Below are 23089 nucleotides of genomic sequence, written 5' to 3' on the forward strand. Positions count from 1 at the left end.
CATCTTGAGTTCTGCTCTAGTCACACTCCCCATCTTAGTTGCTTCCATGTTGAATCTGTGGATATAGCTCTTCAGGCTTTCACTTTTTCCTTGTTTTATGTTAGCGAGGCAGGTACTCGGCATAATATAGTCACAGACCGTGTGGTGTTGCTGAAGAAATTTATCAGAGAACTACTGCCATGACCTGATTGTTCCTGGCCTTAACCTCTTGAACCACTTATACGCTGCCTCTTTGAGTGTAATAACGAAGTAATGCCACTTTGCTCTACTGTTGACCCCCTTTAACTTCATCAGGTTATTGAAAGTGTCTAAGTGATATTTTGGGTCCGTGTTGCCCTCGTACGGAGTCATACTGTTGCTGAATCCCGCTTGCTTCTTCCTTGAAGCCTTCTTGTAAACCTTTTCCAATCTTCAACTTGATCAGTGACTCCTCTATCATAACAATCTCTTTTATGCGGAATCTTCAAACGTGTTGACGAAGTAATGGAACTTTGCTCTACTGTTGACCCCCTTTAACTTCATCAGGTTATTGAAAGTGTCTAAGTGATATTTTGGGCATGTTATCTCATAACTTGCTTCCAGAACGAACCCCAGCTGTGATTGCCATCTTGAGTTCTGCTCTAGTCACACTCCCCATCTTAGTTGCTTCCATATTGAATCTGTGGATATAGCTCTTCAGGCTTTCACTTTTTCCTTATTTTATGTTAGCGAGGTAGGTACTCGGCATAGCATAGTCACAGACCGCGTGGTGTTGCTGAAGAAATTCATCAGAGAACTACTGCCATGACCTGATTGTTCCTGGCCTTAACCTCTTGAACCACTTATACGCTGCCTCTTTGAGTGTAATGACGAAGTAATGGGACTTTGCTCTACTGTTGACCCCCTTTAACTTCATTAGGTTATTGAAAGTGTCTAAGTGATATTTTGGGTCTGTAGTGCCCTCGTATGGAGTCATACGAGGCTCTTTGAGGCTGGTGGGGAGTTGCTCAACCTGAATCTCCCTTGTGAAGGGAGACTCACAATCAAATTCTTTGTCATCTCTGTGCCCCCCAGGTGCAGCAATAATCTCGCTTCGAGGGCTTTGAATTTCAATGTTTAATTCCTTCATCTTTCTGTTGAAGGAGTCTTGTGGATTCTTAGGGCGAACCCTTGCTTTGGTTATGTCCATCAGGGGAGCTGTAGGGGGTGTTATTTTTACCTCGGACCTTCTCTGGTTATGTTTATCCCTCAAGTCGGGTGAAGCTCTTTTGGAGGTTGCCTTGGGTTCGCACCTCCCGTAGATGGGGTTCACGTCGGGTTGCTCCGTTTGTGTAGAATCTTCCTTGTGTCCTTGGCTAGGGGTACGACTAGTGGAGATTTGCATTTTCCCCCCGTCCACAGGCATGGTGGTTTCTCTTGATATATGTTCCCTCTCTTTATGCCTAGAGAGGGGAGCCTCTGACTTTTCGTGTAACAGGTCGTTGAGTACCTCTTGCATGTTCTCCACGGTGGCCTGCAAGCTTTGGTTTTTTGAGTGTAGGTCACGTATTTCCTCTTCGTAGCGACGATGTCAGCCACTTGAACTCACTGAGTGTACTCGTGGGCATTTACCATGTATTTGTTTTGAAGGACCCGAGTCTCGATGGTTCGGACTTGGGGCCACCGGTGGCAGTGGCGGAGGGTGAGTTGTACAACCTTCCATTGGAGCGGCGGAATATTACAGGGCCCGGTGTAGGATGAATGGCAGGGGATGATACTTCTTGTTGGGGTTTTATGCCCTAATTAAAACCCAAATTCTTTGTAATCTCATTTTATTATCAATAAAAGAATAGAAATCATTTTTTGACTTGGTCAATCACTTTGCTCACATGTTTTATTTTCATGATTATCTGTTTAATATAAACTTCTATTAAATCCTGAGCATATAGCTAATCTTATTTATAGTGACGTAATCACAGTGGAATATAAATTTGATTATATGTTCAAAATAAGTTAGTCCTAAGATTAGTCAGTGCACTGGATTTACACTGACTTGCCAATCTACGATATGATCTACTTACACATTACAGTGTTATGTTCTTTCCAAAACATTAGCAAAGTAGATAAGATCGGATGTATTTGTTACATCGGACAGGACCGATATTGACAGTTGATAAGATAAGTAAACATACCGTTATTATCTATTCTAGTCATATAATATAGTTGACCATAGGTCAATTCAATCTCAATTCTGAGTGGTTAGTATTCTAACTGATTGTATTATTTGAGTTCTTTGACTTGTTCGTTACTAGCTTACCCTACGGACTAGCCCATACTTACATCTTGGGAACTCGGTAGTATAATTGAGTGGGAGTGTTAATCATAGATATGAACATCTATAGCTTCTGATGAAGAAGTCAAACGATGGTTTCCTTTTAGTTTGGTTCAAGGTGATAAATGATAGATGTGACGCCCCACGTCACTATGGCTGCTTTCTGGAATGACGACTGGCCCTACAAACCAAGACAAGTCTTTCCAGTGTGCTTTGTCCTCACTCGCACACTTCCTGGGAAAACTTCCCAGGAGGTCACCCATCCCTACATTACTCCAGGCCAAGCACGCTTAACCATGGAGTTCTCAAGTGATGGGTTACTGAAAAGAAGATGCACCTTCCTGATATAGGTAGTACCCATCAATCCATTTAAGCCCTCTTCAACTGTGTAGTCCCATACCTACACAGTCTTAGAATCATCACACTTGACCTTCCCCAGGCGTTGTGGGATTGCACAGCTTACCCGGTCTTTCCCCTTACGAATCACGGGACTCTGACTGTCACAATAGAGATCTCATTTCAGTAATTAAATTAGTTTACTGAAATATCATTTACAAGGAACTAAGTGTTTTAAGGATAAAATACAATGAGGGGTAAAACGATATTTTAGTCCTGTCTCATTGTAGACCGTCTATAGAGGATTGAGTGACAATTATGGTTGTAACAATGGATAATTAATAGCGTATCTATATTTGTTATAGAGCGTTCTATGAATTCAAGAGTGCAATTCCAAGTCTATAGTGGAGTCACGAGGAATTAATAAGTTAGTAAATTTATTTGTTAGATTTATGATAACTTATTGGAGCTTGATTTCATAGGCCCATGGTCCCCATTGTACCTTGGATAAAATCATCTAGATAGTCTCAATTAATTGATTTAATTATCAATTAGAATTATCAAAGTTGACCAGGTCAATTTTGGATAGTTTCACAGAGTTGTGTAATTTTGAGAAGAAAAGAGAAATTATGGCGGATTTATTAATTAAGATAAATTGGTATCTAAATTAATAAATAAATTTAAATCAAGGTTCAAATTATAAATAATTAATTTGATAAATGATTTAAATAATTATTTAATTAATTAAATCAATGGAAAATAATATAGGCCTTGATTTTAAGTCCAATGGGCTTATAATCAAATAAGAAATTTCACAGGCCTATAGCCCATGATAATTTCGACCTAGGGCTTCAAAATGACTATTATTTTATCGATTTTTTAATTAAATTAAATGGCTTAATTGAGTCTATAAAAGGAGTGCTTAGAGAGAAGTAAAAAAAAAAAGAAGTTTGATAAGTCACAAGTCAGATTTTCTGATAGTTTTAAATTCTCTCTAAACACAAGTCCTTTTCTAAGCCTCTTTGTTATTTTCTCTTCTTCTCTCTATATCTATCTCGTGTGTTGAGAATTGCATACACTAGTCTAGGTGGTTCTAAGGATACATTGGAAGATCGTGAAGAAAATAGAAGATCGGTTCAGTTTCTTGATAATACTCTGCGACAAAGAGGATACAAGAGTTTGTGAAACTGAAGGAAGGACTCTTTAATTCCGCTGCGTATACTGTAAGTATTCTATTCTTTGTTTCTCTTTGAATTCAATTTTAGAAACATGTTTTAGGCTATCTCATATTAATTTGTTTAATATTAGATATACATGAAAATAAATAAAGATCCTGTATAAGCTTTTTCCAACACTTCTTCCTCTTCGCCATTGTCTCTAGGCGGATCTGTCGCACCTCCATTCATTGGCGTGGGAGGATCCCTCAAGGACGCCCTTAGCTGGGTCCTGTCTAGGTGAACCTTCGCTTCTTGGTGGTCTTGTAGGCGTTTTGAACGCCTTGGTATGCTTTCTTGTCAAAGTTGATGGAAGAACAGTGGCTTGATAGTTGTCCTTCCCACAGACGACGCCAAACTTTTGACGACAGAAACTCGTCAACGATATATGGATGGAAAACTCAAAGCTTGTTATGAAAACTGCGTAGATAGAACATAGGAAAAATTTAAGAAAGGGAAATGCAGAACAACAATGGAGGATAATCTCGTATATTTCTCTTCTATCTTAGTCTACAATGAATTCCCCCCTGGTTTGAGGGGTAGAGGTCTATTTATAGCTTGGCTCTAATGGCCTCTGATACAAGTTGGTTCCAGGGAACAAGAAGGTACATGGGTACACTATCCTAGTAGTGGCATAGGTCATGGTGGAGCAGAGGATCGTGGTGTCGGTACTTGTTTATGGTCAGAGAAATGTAGGTCATGCCATCACTCCTCATACTAGTTTATACCACCACTAGTTGTCAGATACAGATGTCAGAGCCACACCTCTAACCTCCTCAGTTCAGCATGCTCCGTACTTGTACGTATGCCCTGTACATGATGGTTGTCCTTGTTCCTCTAGGATATGACTTGGCTCCAGGCTTCTTTGCATTCTATTACGCTCTGGGAGTGAAAACTTCCTTACAGAGTAAAGTAAGGCCTCGTAAATGAAGCAAGTGTTTTGAAAAGAATATGGAGTTTGGGAGACAACAGCCTCTCAAGGAAATCTCTGGGGCCGAGTTGTGAGGGGTCTCTAATAGTCTTATCTAGAAGGGGGAGAAGCGAGGGCACCTCACATGATCTTCGCGAGGCTCCAAGGCATGATGCAGGGTCGGCGAGACGGGCGTCTCGCGTGGCCACTTGGACGAGAGGCAAAAGGACTCATAGGGTCTCGCGAGGTGTGGCGTGCTGCCCCTTTGGCACACCCACATGGGGCCATTTTGTAAGTGAGCATGCCTTGGTGCTTGATCATTAGTCATGTCTTGCACCAAGCAACCTCATAGGGTAGGGTAGTGGAAATTTTGTAATTATGTCTTTGTCTCCCAGACAAAAATCATATATGTTACTGGAAAGACCTTGTATCCCTAGAAGGCTCCTTAGGGGGATGTGACCTGGTGACTTAGGGAAACACCATGGCCACCGGCAAGGCTATATATTAATAAAACGATGTTTATCCATACTTGCCCGTGTATGCTTCCTTATTGCCTATGTGTTACTTGTTTGTTATCTTCGTTGGCTTGCCTTGTTGTATGCTTTGTGTTGTGTGGACATTCCAATGAATGACTTGCTTTGTGCTTGCTCATACTTCGTTATTGCCTATTGCATGTCTGAGATGTGTTTGTGGCTAACCACTGAGTTTGTTTGCCCGCAGGTGTGTGTTGTAGGCTGACTTTCTAGCTTGAAGTTTCCACAAGTGTTGCACGTTCTGTCTACTTGGAGTTCCCAAATAGTCGGCCCGTGACAGTTGGTATCAGAGCCAGGTTAGAGAAAGCTTGGCAGAACACACAAATGGTGAGCAACACTCAGAGGATTGAAGTGCTTGAGAAGCGTGTGGGGGAACTAGATGGCCTGGATGAGAGGGTCAAGGATTTTTCCTTTGCTAGCCATAATTCTAGTTCGTCAAATGCAAGCAATCGCATAGCTGCGCTAGAGAAGGAGAATGATGTTCTGCTAACTAGAATAATTGTGTTGGAGCAAAGAAACACTCCAACAAGTACATCTGTTACCCCTCGGTGGGAGGAGCGCATGTTGAAGGAACAACAAGTCTCCATAAATGACACCACGGAAGACTGTAGGGAGTCAGTTGGCACGCTCAGAGAAGAAATGACTGAGCTATCTACAAAGGTGAACCTAACCATGCGAGCGGTTGGGAAAGCACCTACAATGGGGCCGATAGGTATGGAATATGGCCGAGTTAAAGTGCCTGAGCCGAGGCCTTATAATGGGGCTAGAGACTCAAGGGACTTGGAAAATTTTCTCTTCGAAATGGAACACTATTTTAGAGCCGTGCAGGCCGATTCTGAAGAAGGAAAGATCGCCATGGTTATCATGTACTTGTTTGAGGATGCCAAGGTGTAGTGGAGGACAAATTATGACAACATTGAGAATGGTAGATGCACCATCACATCATGGGGAGACTTGAAGAGAGAGTTGAAGACACAATTTCTGCCAGAAAATGTCGCCTACATGGCTTGACGCCAGTTGAGAGAGCTTAAAAAAGTCGGGACAGTCCGAGAATATGTGAAGAAATTTTTGGGACTGATGCTTGATATAAAGGATATGTCTGAAGTAGACAGGCTCTTAGGCTTCCTCGAGGAATTAAAACTGTGGGCCAAACAAGAACTTCAGAGATAGCGTGTGTCTGACCTAGCCACCGCTCAAGCTGCTGCAGAACGCTTGACAGACTACACACCGGAGAGCAGCCTGTCGAAGAGGGCTACCCCTACAACCAGCTCAAGTAGCGCTGGGAGTAAGAAGTCTGGAAAGTCATGGCAGGGCAAGAGTGGGGGAGAGAAGAGGACAACAGAGTCTAGTTATTCCAATGGTACAGATGCTGCTGCAAGGAAGAAGCCGCTAGCTTGTTGGCTCTGCAAAGGACCACATAAATCGGCAGTTTTCCCTTACAGGGGCAAGTTGAATGCCCTCATTGGTCAAGAAGAACAGTGTGAAGGAGAAGAGGAGGATGAAGATTACGCGCACATGGGCGCTGTCCGCCTGTTGAATGCTCTCAAGAAGCATGGCAAAAAAGGGAAGAATACCCTAGGGAAGAGACTAATGTTCATGGATGCCACCATCAATGAAAATCCGGCCAAGAGCGTGATGATTGATACTGGCGCCATCCACAACTTCATCTCGAAACTCGAAGCCAAGCGACTGGGACAAAAACTAGAGAAAGATGCAGGCCGCATGAAAGCGGTCAACTTAAAGGCCTTGGCCACAACTGGAGTGGCTAAGGGCGTAAAAGTTAAGATCGACACGTGGGAGGGGCAGACTGACTTAGTGGTGGTCCATATGGACGACTTTGATGTAGTTTTGGGAATGGACTTCCTAACCGAGAAAGGGGCCATCCCGATTCCTGCAACTGGGAGTTTGCTCATAATGGGAGAGACTCCTTCAATGGTGCCTGCAAAGGTGATACCACCCCTGGTGTGAAGCTTCTATCAACTTTACAGTTAAAGAATGGTGTGAAGAAACAGGAGCCCACTTATGCAGCGGTACCCACCGTGTTCGAAGAAACAATGGAAGAGATTGTTCCGCTTAAAATTATGAGGGTCTTTAAGATGTATTGGGATGTGATGCCAGATAAACTCCCCAAAGCCTTGCTGCCAAGAAGGGAGATTGATCACAAGATAAAGCTGGTGCCAGGAGCAAAACCTCCAACGAAAGCGCCTTATAGAATGGCACCCCTCGAGCTAGAAGAGTTAAGAAAGCAACTAAAGGAGTTATTGGAGGCAAGCTTCATCAGACCGTCAAAGGCGCCATTCGGTGCACCTATGCTATTCTAGAAGAAACACGATGGGAGCTTGAGACTGTGCATTGATTATAGGGCTCTCAACAAGGTGACAGTTCGCAAAACCTACCCCATCCCTCTGATCGCTGATTTGTTCAACCAGCTAAGTGGAGCCAAGTATTTCACAAAGTTGGACTTGAGATCGGACTATTATCAGGTGAGGATCGTAGATGGGGATGAACCAAAGACAACCTGCGTTACTCGATATGAAGCATTTGAGTTTCGAGTAATGAAGTTTGGGTTGACGAATGCACCTGCCACTTTCTGCACACTGATGAACAAAGTATTCCACGAGTATCTAGATAAGTTCGTGGTGGTGTACTTGGATGATATCATGTTTTATAGCGCCACGATTGAAGAGAATCAAGAACACTTGGCTCAAGTGTTTCAGAAGTTGAGAGAGAACCAACTATTTGTGAAGCGCGAGAAATGCTCATTTGCACAGGAGAGCATCAAGTTCCTAGGCCACGTTGTGGAACATGGCTGAATTCGTATGGACTTGGAGAAGGTGAGGGAAATCCAAGAGTGGAAAGCCCCCACAAACGTGAAAGAACTATGCTATTTCCTGGGTCTAGCCAACTACTATAGACGATTTATGGACAGCTACTCAAGAAGAACGATACCCTTGACCGAGTTGTTGAAAAAGGGTGTGACTTGGGCGTGGACTGATAAGTGTGCTGAAGCATTCAGGAGTTTGAAGGAAGCCATGATGAAGAATCTTGTTCTTGTCTTGCTAGATGTTAGCAAGCTCTTCGAAGTACAGACGGATGCGTTAGATTATGCTCTGGGAGGGGTACTGATACAAGAAGAGCACCCGGTAGCATATGAGAGTCGCAAGCTGTCCGAAGCTGAGAGGCGATATACTGCCCAGGAGAAGGAACTCCTTGTGGTTATCCACTGCTTGCGGGTGTGGAGACATTACTTGCTGGGGTCAAAGTTTGTGGTGAAGATGGATAAAAAGTGGTTAGTCATTTCCTTACCCTGATGGCAGGAGTTCGTGGCAGAATTCAACTTCCGTTTTGAGCACAAGGCAGGACGCTTGAACCAGGTAGCTGATGCCTTGAGTTGCAAAGCAGAATTGGCGACTATAAAGATCTTGGCTAGTTTGTCAGCTAGCGTGGTGAACACTCCACTCAAGGAGCGTATCAAAGAAAACCTAGAGAAAGACCCGGTTGTCAGAACCATCCTATAGCTCGTGAAAGAAGGCAAGACTCGCCAGTTCTGGGTGGAGAATGATCTTCTGTGGGCCAAAGGGGGCCGCTTGTATGTTCTGAAAGCTGGAGATTTGTGGAAGACATTACTAATCGAGTGTCATCACACCTTATGGGCAGGTCATCCAGGGTGGCAGAGGATGCATGCCCTTTTGAAGCAGGGATACTACTGGCCATAGATGCGAGGTGATGTAGTGGAGTACACCAAGACATGTCTCGTCTATCAGCAAGACAAGGTCGAGAGGAATAAGACACCTAGGTTGTTGGAGTCGTTGTGAGTCCCAAGCCGACCATGGGAGAGTGTGTCGCTTGACTTTATAACCAGCCTACCGAGATAGGAGATTTAAGTGCAATCTTGGTGGTCGTGGACAGATTCTCAAAGTACGCAACATTCATCTCGATGTTGAAGTACTGTTTGGAAGAGAAGACAACACGACAATTCTTCAAGCATATTGTCAAATATTGGGGAGTGCCCTAGAACATTGTTAGTGACCGAGATGGGAGATTCACTGGGACATTTTGGTCCGAACTATTCAGCCTCTTAGGGTCACAATTGAACATATCCTCGAGCTACTATCCACAGATAAATGGGCAGACAGAAAGATTCAACAGGATGTTGGAGGAGTACTTGTGCCACTTTTTCAATGCCAATCAGAAGAACTGGCCGCAACTACTCAATGTAGCTCAATTTTTCTTCAACTCTCAAAAGATTTCATCATCGAATAAGAGCCCTTTTGAAGTTGTTAATGGACAACAGCCACTGTTGCCCCACATAGTGGACGAATACGACAGTCAGAACCCGCAAGCCTTTCACTTCACAAAAGACTGGAAGAAAACGACATAGATTGCCCGAGCTTATTTAGAAAAAGCATAAAAAAGAATGAAGAAGTGGGCAGATCAGAAGCGCAGACCACTGGAGTTTAAAGCAGGTGACTTAGTGTTAATCAAGCTGAGGCCCGAACAGTTGAGATTTCGAGGGGACAAAGACATCAAGCTCGTTCGCAATTACGAGGGTCCGATCTCAATCATCTCAAAAGTTGGCCTAACTTCCAACAAAGTCGACCTACTAGCATGGATGAAGATACACCTAGTCCTTCACGTCAGCAACTTGAAGTCGTATCATGGAGATCCAGCAAATCCAGAGTGCAACCAGTCAACCAGAGGAGGAGTCATCATTCAACCAAGGAGCAAGCGTCAACCTAAAGAGATCCTGGCGGAGAAGACGGTCACCACTGATCGTAAAATGCAAAAGGAATATCTGGTAAAATGTAAGGGGCTCGCAGATGACGAGATAAGCTGGGAGAGGGCAGAATACTTGAAGAAGCTCAAGCAGAAGATTGAAGATCTACAAGTTACTTCGTTGAGGACGCCGAAGAATTGAATGGGGGAGATTGTGGCGTGCTGCCCCTTTGGCACACCCACATGGGGCCATTTTGTAAGTGAGCATGCCTTGGTGCTTGATCATTAGTCAAGTCTTGCACCAAGCAACCTCATGGGGTAGGGTAGTGGAAATTTTGTAATTATGCATATATCTCCTAGACAAAAATCATATATGTTACTGGGAGGATTTTGTGTCCCTAGAAGGCTCCTTAGGGGGAGGTGACCTGGTGACTTAGGGAAGCACCATGGCCACCAGCAGATAGGGGCCAAAGATGTGTACTCCCTTGCCCTATCAAGGCTATATATTAATAAAATGATGTTTATCCATACTTGCCTGTGTATGCTTCCTTATTGCTTATGTGTTACTTGTTTGTTGTCTTCGTTGGGCCATCGCGTGCCACTTGCCTTGTTGTATGCTTTGTATTATGTGGACGTTCCAAGGAATGACTTGCTTTGTGCTTGCTCATACTTCGTTATTGCTCGTTGCATGTCTGAGATGTGTTTGTGGCTAACCATTGAGTTTGTTTGCTCGCAGGTGTATGTTGTAGGCTGACTTGCTAGCTTGGAGTGTCCGCAAGTGCCGCACGTTCCGTCTACTTGGAGTTCCCAAATAGTCGGCCCATGACACAAGGCATCTCACGGGGCCACCTGGACGAGAGGCAAAATGACTCATAGGGTTTCACGAGGAATCTCACGGAGTCGCGAGGGGATCTTGCATATGGACAGCCTTGCATAGCGAGGCCCTTAAGTGTGTCTCGTGTGGCATCTCACAAGGCCGCCTAGGGGAGTCGCGAGGGGGTATTGCATATGGATAGCCTCGCATAGCGAGGCCCTTAAGTGTGTCTCGCGTGGCCACTTGGACGAGAGGCAAAGGGACGTGTGCGCGCATCATGGCACCTGAGCGAGGCGAGGCGTGTGTGCGCGAGGCGCGGGGGTGTGTCCGCGAGCCCCTGGCGCGAGGCGCAGGGGCGTGTGCGCGAAGCTGCCTCACATAGCGAGGCCCTTAAGTGTGTCTCGCGTGGCCACTTGGATGAGAGGCAAAGGGACGTGTGCGCGCATCACGACACCTGAGCGAGGTGAGGCGTGTGTGTGCGAGGCCCTGGCGTGAGGCACGGGGGCGTGTGCGCGAGGCCCTGACGCGAGACGCAGGGGCGTGTTTGCGAAGCTATTTCCATCCCAAACCTATGTTTTGAGGGTCACGAGGCAGGGGTCTCGTTCAGGCTGAAATTTGGCATCCACAGTAAATTATTCCTATTTTTTAAAAAAAACTTGTGGAAGTTCCTAAATAATTATAATGTACACTGTCATATAAAAAAAATTATTATAATTTTTCCACGTGCCAAAAATAAAGACGCTCCTACTGATGGGGGCAAAAGGCATGGCCCCATTGTAATCGTCCCCTGTGTATATATATATATATATATAATTGGTAAAAACATGCAACACCAATATAATGATCTTATTCAAAATATACTTATACATACATTAAAACATGATTTTTAATTTTTAAAAAATATTGAAGAGCATTCTCAATTAATTTTCTATTCTACTCTTTTAAATACATCACCAAAATTCAACTTCTTTTATTTATATTATACTATATACCAATTTCTTTAATTTTTTTATATCATTAGTTCTTTTTTTTATATATTTAAATATTATATATATTTTATTCATTTCAAATATGAAATAATAAAAAAAAGAGATGAGATAGAAATATTATTAAAAACAAAGTTTGAAAGATGAATAATGATGTATATATATAAAGAAGACACTTTAACAATATGTAAATATATATAATTTTTTTTTAATAATTTTCTTTATATTTTGGAAAAATATCTATTTTACATAATACATCCATAATGTTTAAAAAAAGTGTAACTGGTGGTAAAAAAAAATACACGGTAAAAATTGTACCAAAATATTATTTTGAAGTACTGAATACATCACATTTTGTGCTCCGGTCGAACTTTTTTATTCAATTGCTAGACATGACATATGTATTTTAATAGGGAAATATTATATATTATGCATTCTAATATACTATAATTTTAAAATATGCCATTATAATTAACTATCCTAAAACTATGATGTTTTGTAAGATTTAGACACAATTATCACAGGCATTAACAACTCGTCTCTCTCTAAAACTATCTCTCAAACCCTCTCTCATTTGACACTACCACCACAACCTCCCCACGGCGGCAGAGCACCAACTCCCCACGCTGTCGTTGTCATTACCACCGTCCTCTCCATTGGCGTTGCCACCTTGTATCACCGTTGAAGCATCCCATCGAATATCTCTCTTCATTTTTTTATGTTTTAATGATTCGAAATGCAATCATCGAAATTGTATGTTCTACATACAAATTTTAAGATTTTACAAAAAATACCAAATTAAAAAAAAAAATCAACTGAAACAAACATTTGAGTGAAAAGATCTGAACCTCCAAAGTTTTCATCAAATTTCAGCGCAGAGTATCGAAATTGCATCAAAAAAGCATTGTTTTGGCTAAAAATCAAGTTTTCATAATTGAATCGCAAAAATATCGAAACAACATTGATTTTGTATAAAAAAAACATCAATTTTGCATAAAAAAAGTATCGTTTTGACCAAAAATCAAGTTTTCATGATTGCATCGCAAGAACATCGAAAAAGCATCGTTTTGGCAAAAAAAAAAAAGTTTTCATGATTGCATTGCAAGAGCATCGAAACAACATCGATTTTGCATAAAAAAGCATCGTTTTGCCCAAAAAAAATCAAGTTTTGATGATATTGCACCGCAAGAGCATCGAAACAACATCGATTTTGCATCGAAAAAACATCATTTTCGTACCCAAAAAAATAATGAAAAAATGCAAATTCGATGCTTTTTCGATGCAATCATGAAAATTTGATTTTTTTTGTTGCCGAAACAATGTTTTTTTAATGCAAAATTGATGTTGTTTCGATTTTCTTGTGATGCAATCATGAAAACTTGATTTTTTTGCCAAAACGATGATTTTCGATGCAAAATCGATACTGTTTCGATGCTCTTGTGATGCAATCACGAAAACTTGATTTTTGGTCAAAACGATGCTTTTTCGATGCAAAATAGATGTTTTTTCGATACAAAATCGATGCTTTTTCGATGTTCTGCTTTGAAATTTTATGAAAATTTTGGAGGTCCTTATCTTTTCAGTCAAATGTTTGTTTCAGTTTATTTTTAAAAATTTTGGTATTTTTTTTAGATTTACTTAAAATTTGTATGTAGAATATACAATTTCAATGATTGCATTTTGAATCATTAAAACATAAAAAAAAAATGAAGAGAGATATTTAATAGGGTGCTTTAATGGTGATGGAAGGTAGCAGCGCCAATGGAGAGGGCAATAATAATGACGGAGATAGCATAGGGAGGTGGTGCTCTGTCGTCGTGGGGAGTTTGTGGTTGTGGTGCTGTCATGGTAGAGAATATGAGTGGAGTTGAGAGAATGTTTGAGAGAAAGTTTTAGAGAGAGAGAGAGAGAGGAGTTGTTAATGTTTGGGACAATTGGTCCAAATTTTACAAAATGACAAAGTTTTAGAATAATTAATTATGTTGACATATTTAAAAATGATGGTATATTAGAATGCATGTAATATTTCCTTATTTAAGTTTGAAGCATTTTACGTATGAAGCATTTAAATAAAAAATTCCACATAAAATGTTGTTAAAGAGTGACTCCTCAGTCCTCTTTAAAGAGTATACAAAAATAAAGCATTACTGTATTAATTTTGTTTTTTTGTTTGAAAAAAATGTTTATTGGTTACTATTAAATACTTGATAAAATATTTATTCAACAACCATATATTATAATGAGGATCTATCATTAAATTTGCAATTACTAAAACATGTGTCTATTGATTATGTCGGTTTGAAAGCGACAAATACGACTTTGTTCATTTTTTTATATATATTATAAAATATACTTAAAAAAAAAGTGGACATTTCACAAATTAAAGCATATAATGAGCCATGATTATATTTATGGAAAAATTACACATACCATTATAAATTTAAAAAAAATACCGATAATAATTAGTAACCATTATACTATTGTTTGTTACAATTTTTATTTAGATTATAGATGTTGTTTACAAAATTATAACACATAATTGTAAACTTTGTTTACAAAAAAATTATATCGTTACAATTTTGTAAAATTTATTTATTTTTTTTAAAAAAAATCATATATTTATGATTATGTCTTTCCGTATTTTTATAATTTTTTTTATTTTCTGTATTTTTAGTATTTTAAAAAAAAAATCTTAAGTATATTGGTAAACTTTCCTATATTTATTGTCACTTGAATGTGATGTGATAACCATTCCTCTAATATATGTTATTTTACATATATTTCCCTTCTTCTTCTTTTTTCATTATTGTTGATAAATATTATAATTAATATCACTTAAATATTATAAATAATATCACATGGAAATAAAAAATTATTAAGTAGAAGATGAAAAATAAAAATAAAATTAAAATGTGATTAGTAAGAGTTTAATTATTATAGTTTTCATCAATTCCTCCGAATTGAGATAACCACTATTTCTATTTTGGCAACAAATCCCACAAAAATAAATTTAGATAGATAATTGAAGGAAAAAAAAGGCGAGGGCTTTCTTATCTTAGGTAACTCAATTATCATCCTATTTATTTTTTAATAAATAATTTATATAGAAAATACTCTCATATATTTGCTTGGCTTAGACGTCTATGTCACTCCTCTATATATTTCATACATGCTAAATATATTTTATAATTTTACATCATTGATACTGTTATACTTGATTTTCAAGGTGAGTAATATTAGCTCGAATAGAAAAATAATGAGCTCGAAAGTTAAGTATTATTAGCTCAGAACAATGGTGATGGGGTTACCGAGAAAAGATAAAGGGGTCGGCTAAGAAATAATCCATTATTTCAGCTCGAATTAAGGGTCAAGAATCAGCTCAAAAGCATGTCAAAAGCATCTGAAAGGATAAAGTATCAATTTTTAAAAAACAGTTTCACTCTTATTGGAGACTATTTAGATATTTTTACAGATATAACCAAATTTGTATTTTAAATTTGAATTAGTATTTTGTAACTTCCCTTATAATCGTGGGAAGAGAATAGGTAAATTTTAACTACTCAACCATGTAAAAAATTTTGTGTTTATCTTTTTTCATTTTTAGTTGACGAAAAAATGTGTCAATAGTTTGATGCTTTCATTGAGAGCATCAAATGATTCAAGCATTCCTCCCTAAAAAAAAGTTTTATTTGTTGTTGCAATTTCTGCCCACTCTAGAAACATTCCACTTCCTGGAAGTAGAAATCATCTTCCTAGTATACCAGAAGGACTAGAAACATTGCCTCGAACAAAGGAACACCCTCAACGAGTCGACAAGCGACCAATAAATGAAGGACCAGGTAACAGCGAGGGAAGTTCCTCAACAACCCCAAGGGATCCGGGATAGTCTTCATGACAACCCCAGCAAGGCTATTATGATTTGATGAAATATGTTCCTTTGGTGGAGCTCGAAAACCACCGACTTAAGGAAAAACTCACTGAAGCAAACTGGCAGAGTGAAGAAATGGATAGACAAGCCATTGCGATTGAGGTAGCCCCAAGGAAAGCAAATGGACTCCCACGTGGAAGTATCGTAGCCCGAATGGTGGAGCAAAGAGCTCGCCAAGCACAAGTAGGAGGGACTGCCACAAACAACGCAAGGGAAAATCAACAAAGGAACCATTCTCGAAATACCACAGAGGATACCAACCAAGCCAAGGAAGTTCCTGTACACACTGGGAATAACCAGGCTACTCAAGGGGAAGCTCGGATGAATAACTCAGGACCTGCTCGGAATAATGAAAGGCCTCCACCATCACCTATTCGACATCCTCCATCTCCTTTGGGATTTAAAATACCCCATGTGTTCTCATATGGAAACAATACCAATTCTAGAAGTCGCTTAAGTACATTCAACACCGTAATGAGGGCAAGCAATGTAGGGCTCAAGCTCTGATGTATGCTTTTCCCCACAACACTAACTGGGGCCGCAAAAAGCTGGTTTAATAAATTTTGTAAACGTTCAATTTCCTCATGGGAGCAATTATCCAAGGAATTCAAGAAGCAATTCCAAGCTGCAAGGAGCATAAAATCTGAGGCCTCCTCTTTTGCAAATATAAATCAGCAACCAGGAGAATCTGTTACAAAAATATGTTGGAAGATTCGATATCGAGGCTGCTAGAGCTCAAGATGTAGATGATAGTAGCCATTTTATGGCCATCCTAGATGGAATAATCAAGGAAGTCCACTATGGAAAATCTGTAGAGAAAACCAGTCTGAACTGTGTTGGAGTTCACTGAACGAGCTCAAAGGTTCATAAATGTGGATGAAGCTAGGTCAATGTTACAATGAACGTCACTAGCTTCACTTACCACTTCCAACCTTAGTACGATTACAATGATCGTGAGCTCAACCACTCCCACTGCAACCTACATTTCCAACGATAATGCTGGAAAGAGGAAAAAGAACGAAGGACGTGCTCCCGGTGCAGAGGGAAACAATAAAAAGAAGGTAGAAAAGTATATATCTATATATATGGTCTACACTGAGGTGACTAATGCTCAGGAGAACATTTTCATAACAAATGAAAATTAGGTCCCATTTAGGTGACCCGAGCCCATGCACAACCAATGTGCACAAAGGGATCAAAAAAAATATTGTTGATTCCATGAGGATGTGAGCCATCTCACTGAGGAATGTCGAGAGCTAAAAGACGAGATTGGGAATCTGATCTCGCGCGGGTATCTCAAACAATATGTCTAAAATAAAGCAGCCAATAATTAACAAGGGCAAACTCAAAACAATCAAAGAGCTGCTCTAACACAACCTGCAGCTCGAGAAGTTAACTGGACACCTCTAGTAGAAGGATAAAATGTTATAACCATCTTTGCGGGAACTCATATCCCTGGAACGAGTAGGAGAGCTCAAAAGAGATATGTCCAAGATCTAAAAGCAGGGGACAATACCCCTTATGTTACGAAACCTGTTGACCCTCGATTTGGTCAACTGACACGGAGTCAAATGCTTGATATGATGTAAGGTGTTGAAATGGATCTAATGGAAAAAACATTAAATGACACACAAAGTTATAGTGGTTCGGCCCCAAGAACTGGTAATGACCTACGTCCACTTAAGCTATTATCGATACCGGTTCTCAAAGGAGTGATCAATGAACTAGGGTTCTCTGAGTTTCACAGACCTAAGAGAGATGAATAATACAATCGTAAGATAATTCCCTTAATTCTCTTGTAAAGCGTAAACTTAAATCAGCCAAAAGTCAAAAGGTCCCTTCCTTGAGCTATTTCTCTTTATTTATAGGCTCAAGGAGGGTTACATGAATTAGTTACAGATATTCTTTCCTAATTAATCGGATCTTCAGGAATCACGGGAGATAATATTGGATATGATCATAATTGCATAAGATCTTCTCCAAATATCCGGAGTATACGACCTGGCTGGTCGTATATAACATTCAACTATTACGTCAGGGGAACCTCACTGGTCGATGGTCGATCAGACCCTTGCCAGGTGTCAGCCACGTGTCAAAAATGTCTGCCATGTCATCCGCGCATATTCTTTGGATAACATTTGCCCCCAAGTTTATTTATTGCGACCAGCAATAAGTAAAATTAGAAAAACAACCTTGCATATGCCCCACGAAATCTGTCAGAGCCCTCGTGTGTTTTTGAAAACCGTGACCTAATCACGTCTAATCAAGCCCTTTCAGTTTTCAAGAAAAAACCTCGACGGCTGTCACACTCCCCCATGCTTCGAAAAAGGGAAAGTCACGATTGCCACTTTTTGTTACACTTCGGCTTCTACAAGTAACCCCCTCATCCCCTTTATAATCTTTTACTCACCATTTTCTGTCAAGAATTCTCAAGAACTCCATCCCATAATTCAGAGCTTCGAAAGTCTCAGACATCCTGACGGGGATCCTACAGACCCAAAGCTTCTATTTTTTCAGAGTCTCCAACCTTCATCCAGGTAATTTTCTTCGTCTTTTATACTCTTTGAGATGCCATGCATACTGCTTTTGAGTTCCGAGACTTTTCGTGTTCTTGAGTAGAGATTTGTGAGGATTTTGTATATACCATTGATGCTTGATAGGGCAGTGTACTTTTCATTTATGTAAGTTATGAATTAGTTTGATAGTCAGGATCATAGATTTATGGTGTAAAATCGACGTAAAATTTGATTTTTAGGCTAGTTGAAAAATGGGCTTTTCCCGCCCCTTAGGAATTGAAAAAGCTTCTTTTTAGAAAACCTTTTACTTTCCTTTTTGATCCGTTTTTCAAAATGCTAGCATAAGACTTAGTGTTTGGTTAGAATGCTGCTGGTCGATAGATGCGAGCAACGTTATTCTCAATTTCAACATAAGTTCCCAGGCTGTGCGTCTTATCTCCTCCTTTGTCTGTTTGCAGTTCATATGCAAGACCCGTGAGGAGGAGAAAGACCTATCGACGATGATCTCTTAGTCCAGCTGCTTGAAGACGAAGAACAAACTTCGACTCTTATACCAGATATTCCTTTTTCTCACCTTAGCCTAAACACTTCCCCAGTTTCGACCGAAAATATGGCTCGCACCAAAACTAAAGCTCGAAAAAGAAAAAATCCCAACACTTCTCATTAGCCTACTGCTGATGCTCCCTCGATCAGTGGTCGAGACGAAAATATTCCTGACCCAAATGTACAAAGGCATGCCTGCCCTCAACATGCTACTCAGCTGGATGTCGAGTGGCATGTTGTCGCTGAGAGTAAAGTGACGATTAGGATGATCGCCAACTACTTAAATAAATACAATCTGACAGGGGTGACCCTAGTCAAACCTAACCCTGACCAAAGGGCTAATCTGCCCGGGGGTGCTTACAGCGCCTGGTCGCGGTTTCACATCGAGGCAGGTGCCACTTTGCCTCTTCACTCATTCTTTCAGGGGGTGGCCAACTACTACGGAGTTGCCCCTATCCAAATCATCCCAAACGGATATAGAATGCTTGCTGCACTCTATATCCTGTATAGCCAGAAAAATTTGCTTGCGCCGTCGCCACATGAGGTCAACTTTCTGTTTGACCTCAAATCTAACCCCAACCAAGAAGGCACGGGGTTCTTCCATCTTTGTCATCAGGAAACCAGGTGCACTTTCCTGATTGACACCACCCATATCTCCAACATGGGGAGGTACCACCACGAGTACTTCCTTACGCCTGACCTGGTCGCAGACAACTTGGCTTTCACACGAGGAGGTAAAATTTTCACGTCGCTAGCTTCTTCACTTGGTGCTTTTCTGCCACAATGTCTTGAACTTTCAATGTGTTTCAAGCCCATGGTTGCGAGCAAACCCAACTCCAGGGATGGAGTCAAGGGTGACATTCTTAGCCAGCATGCCAGATATTGAGAAGAGTGTCAAAAATTTAGTTATAGAGGCTAACCTTAGGTTGGCTGGCCTCCGGGACCCTCAACCACCGATGAGTGGGCCTTCGGCGGAAAATTCTCACGCCAAAGTGGAACCCGAGCAGCAACCCCAAGCGTCTCCTCCGCGGAGGAGACCAACTGGGGTTACAATCAGGGAACCTGCCGACACTCACCGAATGGAGAGGCCCTTGGCTCCCAAGGGAAAAGGGAAGCAAAAGGCTGTCGAGCCTACCAAACTCTCTGATGACTCATCGGATGATAACAGTACATTCATTTCGCTTTTAAACCATTTGCCAATTCACTGTCATCTGTTTGACAGGGACGACAACTTTAAGAATGCTCTCGTCTTAAATTCAGATTTCTTCCAGGCAATAGGTAGTTCGGTAAATAATGTAGCGATCGATAGTTGTAGCGCGGGTACTTTACTTGTGATTTTTTTACTCTTATTCTTTTGCCTTGTGTGACCATTTAGTCTTACTATTCACGTTGTTTCCTTTTGTGCAGATATGGACTCCGAGGATGTGTTCGAGCATTACAGGGCTGCTGCCATCTCTTCGGGCCAAAAGAAGGACAACAAGAGGGGTCGAGGGGAGAGCAGCAAGGCTGCTTCAAAGAAGGTACGAACCGACGCTCCTCCGGATACAGCTTCTTTGAAGGAGAACTCACCACCTCCAATACCCTTCGAGAAGCTGGCCCCAACTTCCGCCAACCAGCAGTCTTCTCCTAAGGCTCCTAGCAGCCAGACATTGCATACTCCACCCGAAGGCTCCCTGCCCAGCTTCGTGGTCAGTTCTGCCAGGGAGAGAATATACAAGCTTTCCAAGCATAAACGTATCCAGGCAACTATTACTGAAAATTTCTCTATGGAAGCTGATCAAGTTCTCAATAGAGGGCTGAACGAGATAGTTAGCGTAAGTCAACTCCTGTTGATGTAACATTTATTTTTGATTCCCTGCCTTTACATTATCTTATTCTATTTGACTTTAGGGGCTGCTGACCATAACCGCTGACTGGTGCCGTACTGGGGCGTTGGTGTCTCAGGGCAGGAACTTCGATGCCAGGCTCGCTGAGGCTAAGCAAGCACTCGAAGCTAAAAACAACAATCTTGCTAAACAGAATGGTGAGCTTCTCGGGGAGAAGACGAAGCTGTCCAAGCAAAAAGATGAACTGCTCGAGGATAAAGATACTTTGACCAAGGAGCTACTAGATACCCAGGAAGCCCTGAGGAAAGCTAACGAATCCAAGGAAAAGTTCAAGGAAAGCTCCAAGCTCAACTATCAAGAAGCTGCACAGCTCGAGCTTGTTCTGATCGCCAGCTGGCAGGAGGCGGAGGAGCTCGGAAAGCGAGTGCAGGAGCTCAAGGAGGCTGGGGCCAAGGATTTGGAGAAGTACAAGGAAGCCACTCATCTCTACTTCTACGAATTCTGGAAGCATAACCGGGAGGCTAACTTCAACTATCTGTCCGAACACTTGAGGAGGACTCTAATGACGCAGTGCGCCATTCGTCTGGAAGAAGAAGAGAAGGCAGGAGTGCCTGCTTCCCCAGAGATTTCCCTGGCAGTAGGGATAGACGGTGCAAATGCTGAAGCTGGCTCAGCTGTCGACCAAGGCGCTCCTCAAGACCCTCCAGCTCCTTAATCTTTTTTTTTTCTTTTGTTATCTCAACTACACGACCCACGGGTCGTGATGTAAAGACAATATTTTTTATTGCTGCAAGGGCAACTATTTTACTTTTATTTGAACAGTTACATCCGAGCAGTACTGCTCGCGGTGTAAAAGGATTCCTTTTGATATTATAATATTTCTGCTTTATTATAACATGTGTTCGCATGACCGAACTTAGCATAGTACTTTGACTTGATTTAACAAAATATAAATTTTGAAAAATACTCTAAGTACCGTAGCATGCTTTCACTTATTTTGTTCATGTGTTTACATACCTCTTGGTATGCTTTGCTATCGATGTACCTTATATGCCCCCCAAGTGACTGAGGAGCTTTAGGTCCTTGGTCACTTGCCTTGACCATGACCTGTACGAACATTGCTGCTCGGTATAAAAAAAAAACTTATAATACAGCAAAACAACACACGTAATGAACAAATACTTGTAAAAAAATTTACAAAATTTGGCAAGAATGACTGGCTGCGCACATTCCCTTATAATTCTCGTATTAAAATGGACTAAACATGTCTTTACGAGTAATCTTTAAAAGATCTTACACTTATAAGCGATTAGTCATACAACATGACTAACCCTTTTTCAAAACTTGTAAAAAGTAAAAATTAATACAAGCCAGTCCTTTAAGAAGGACTGTTTACTGATAATACTTGCACAGGTGTTCTCCGTTCCAATAGCGCGGAACGAGATCTCCATTTAAGCGTGCATGTTTGTATGTGCCAGGATGAAGGACTTCTTCAATCTGGTAAGGTCCTTCCCAGTTTGGTCCGAGTACTCCAGCAGCCGGGTCGCGGGTGTTTAAGAAAATTCTTCGAAGCACTAAGTCTCCGATGCTGAACTTTCTTTCTTTTACTTTAGAGTTAAAATACGGGGTGACTTTTTGCTGGTACGCAGCTACTCGGAGTTGGGTTTTTTCTCGTTTTTCCTCAACCAAGTCTAGGGACTCCATCAACAGTTGACTATTTTGGTCTTGGTCGTATGTGATTCTTCGATGTGAGGGCAGATCTAACTTGACTGGCAACATGGTTTCATACCTGTATTGTAAGGAAAACGGGGTATGACTTGTTGCTGTTCGATGAGAAGTTCTATATGACCAGAGTACTTCAGGCAGTTTTTCTGGCCATGCTCCTTTAGCTTCTTTGAGCCTTTTCTTCAGGGTATCCTTTAGTGTCTTATTTACCGCTTTGACTTGCCCATTTGCTTGCGGATACGCCACTGAAGAAAAGCTCTTGATGATTCCATGCCTCTCGCAGAAGTCTGCGAATAGGTCGCTGTTGAACTGGGTGCCGTTGTTTGAGACAATTTTCCGAGGCAATCCATATCGGCAAACAATGTTCTTGATGACAAAGTCAAGAGCTTTCTTTGTTGTTATGGTAGCAAGTGGCTCAGCTTCGGCCCATTTGGTGAAGTAGTCGACTGCTACAACTGCGTATTTTACTCCACCTTTTCCTGTTGGCAAGGACCCAATTAAATCGATATCCCATACTGCGAAGGGCCACAGACTTTGCATTTGCTTTAACTCATTAGGAGTTGTGCGTGGGATCTTGGAAAACCTCTGACACTTATCACACTTTTGCACAAACTCCATCGAGTCTTCGTTCATAGTCGGCCAGAAATAACCCTGCCTCTGAATCTTCTTCGATAAGCTCTGCCCCCCAGCGTGATCTCCACAGAAGCCTTCATGTACCTCCTTCATCAGCTCTTTAGCCTTTTCTAGTGTAA

This window comes from Humulus lupulus, chromosome 2 (assembly GCF_963169125.1).
Source record: "Humulus lupulus chromosome 2, drHumLupu1.1, whole genome shotgun sequence".
In the NCBI taxonomy this organism is placed as follows: domain Eukaryota; kingdom Viridiplantae; phylum Streptophyta; class Magnoliopsida; order Rosales; family Cannabaceae; genus Humulus; species Humulus lupulus.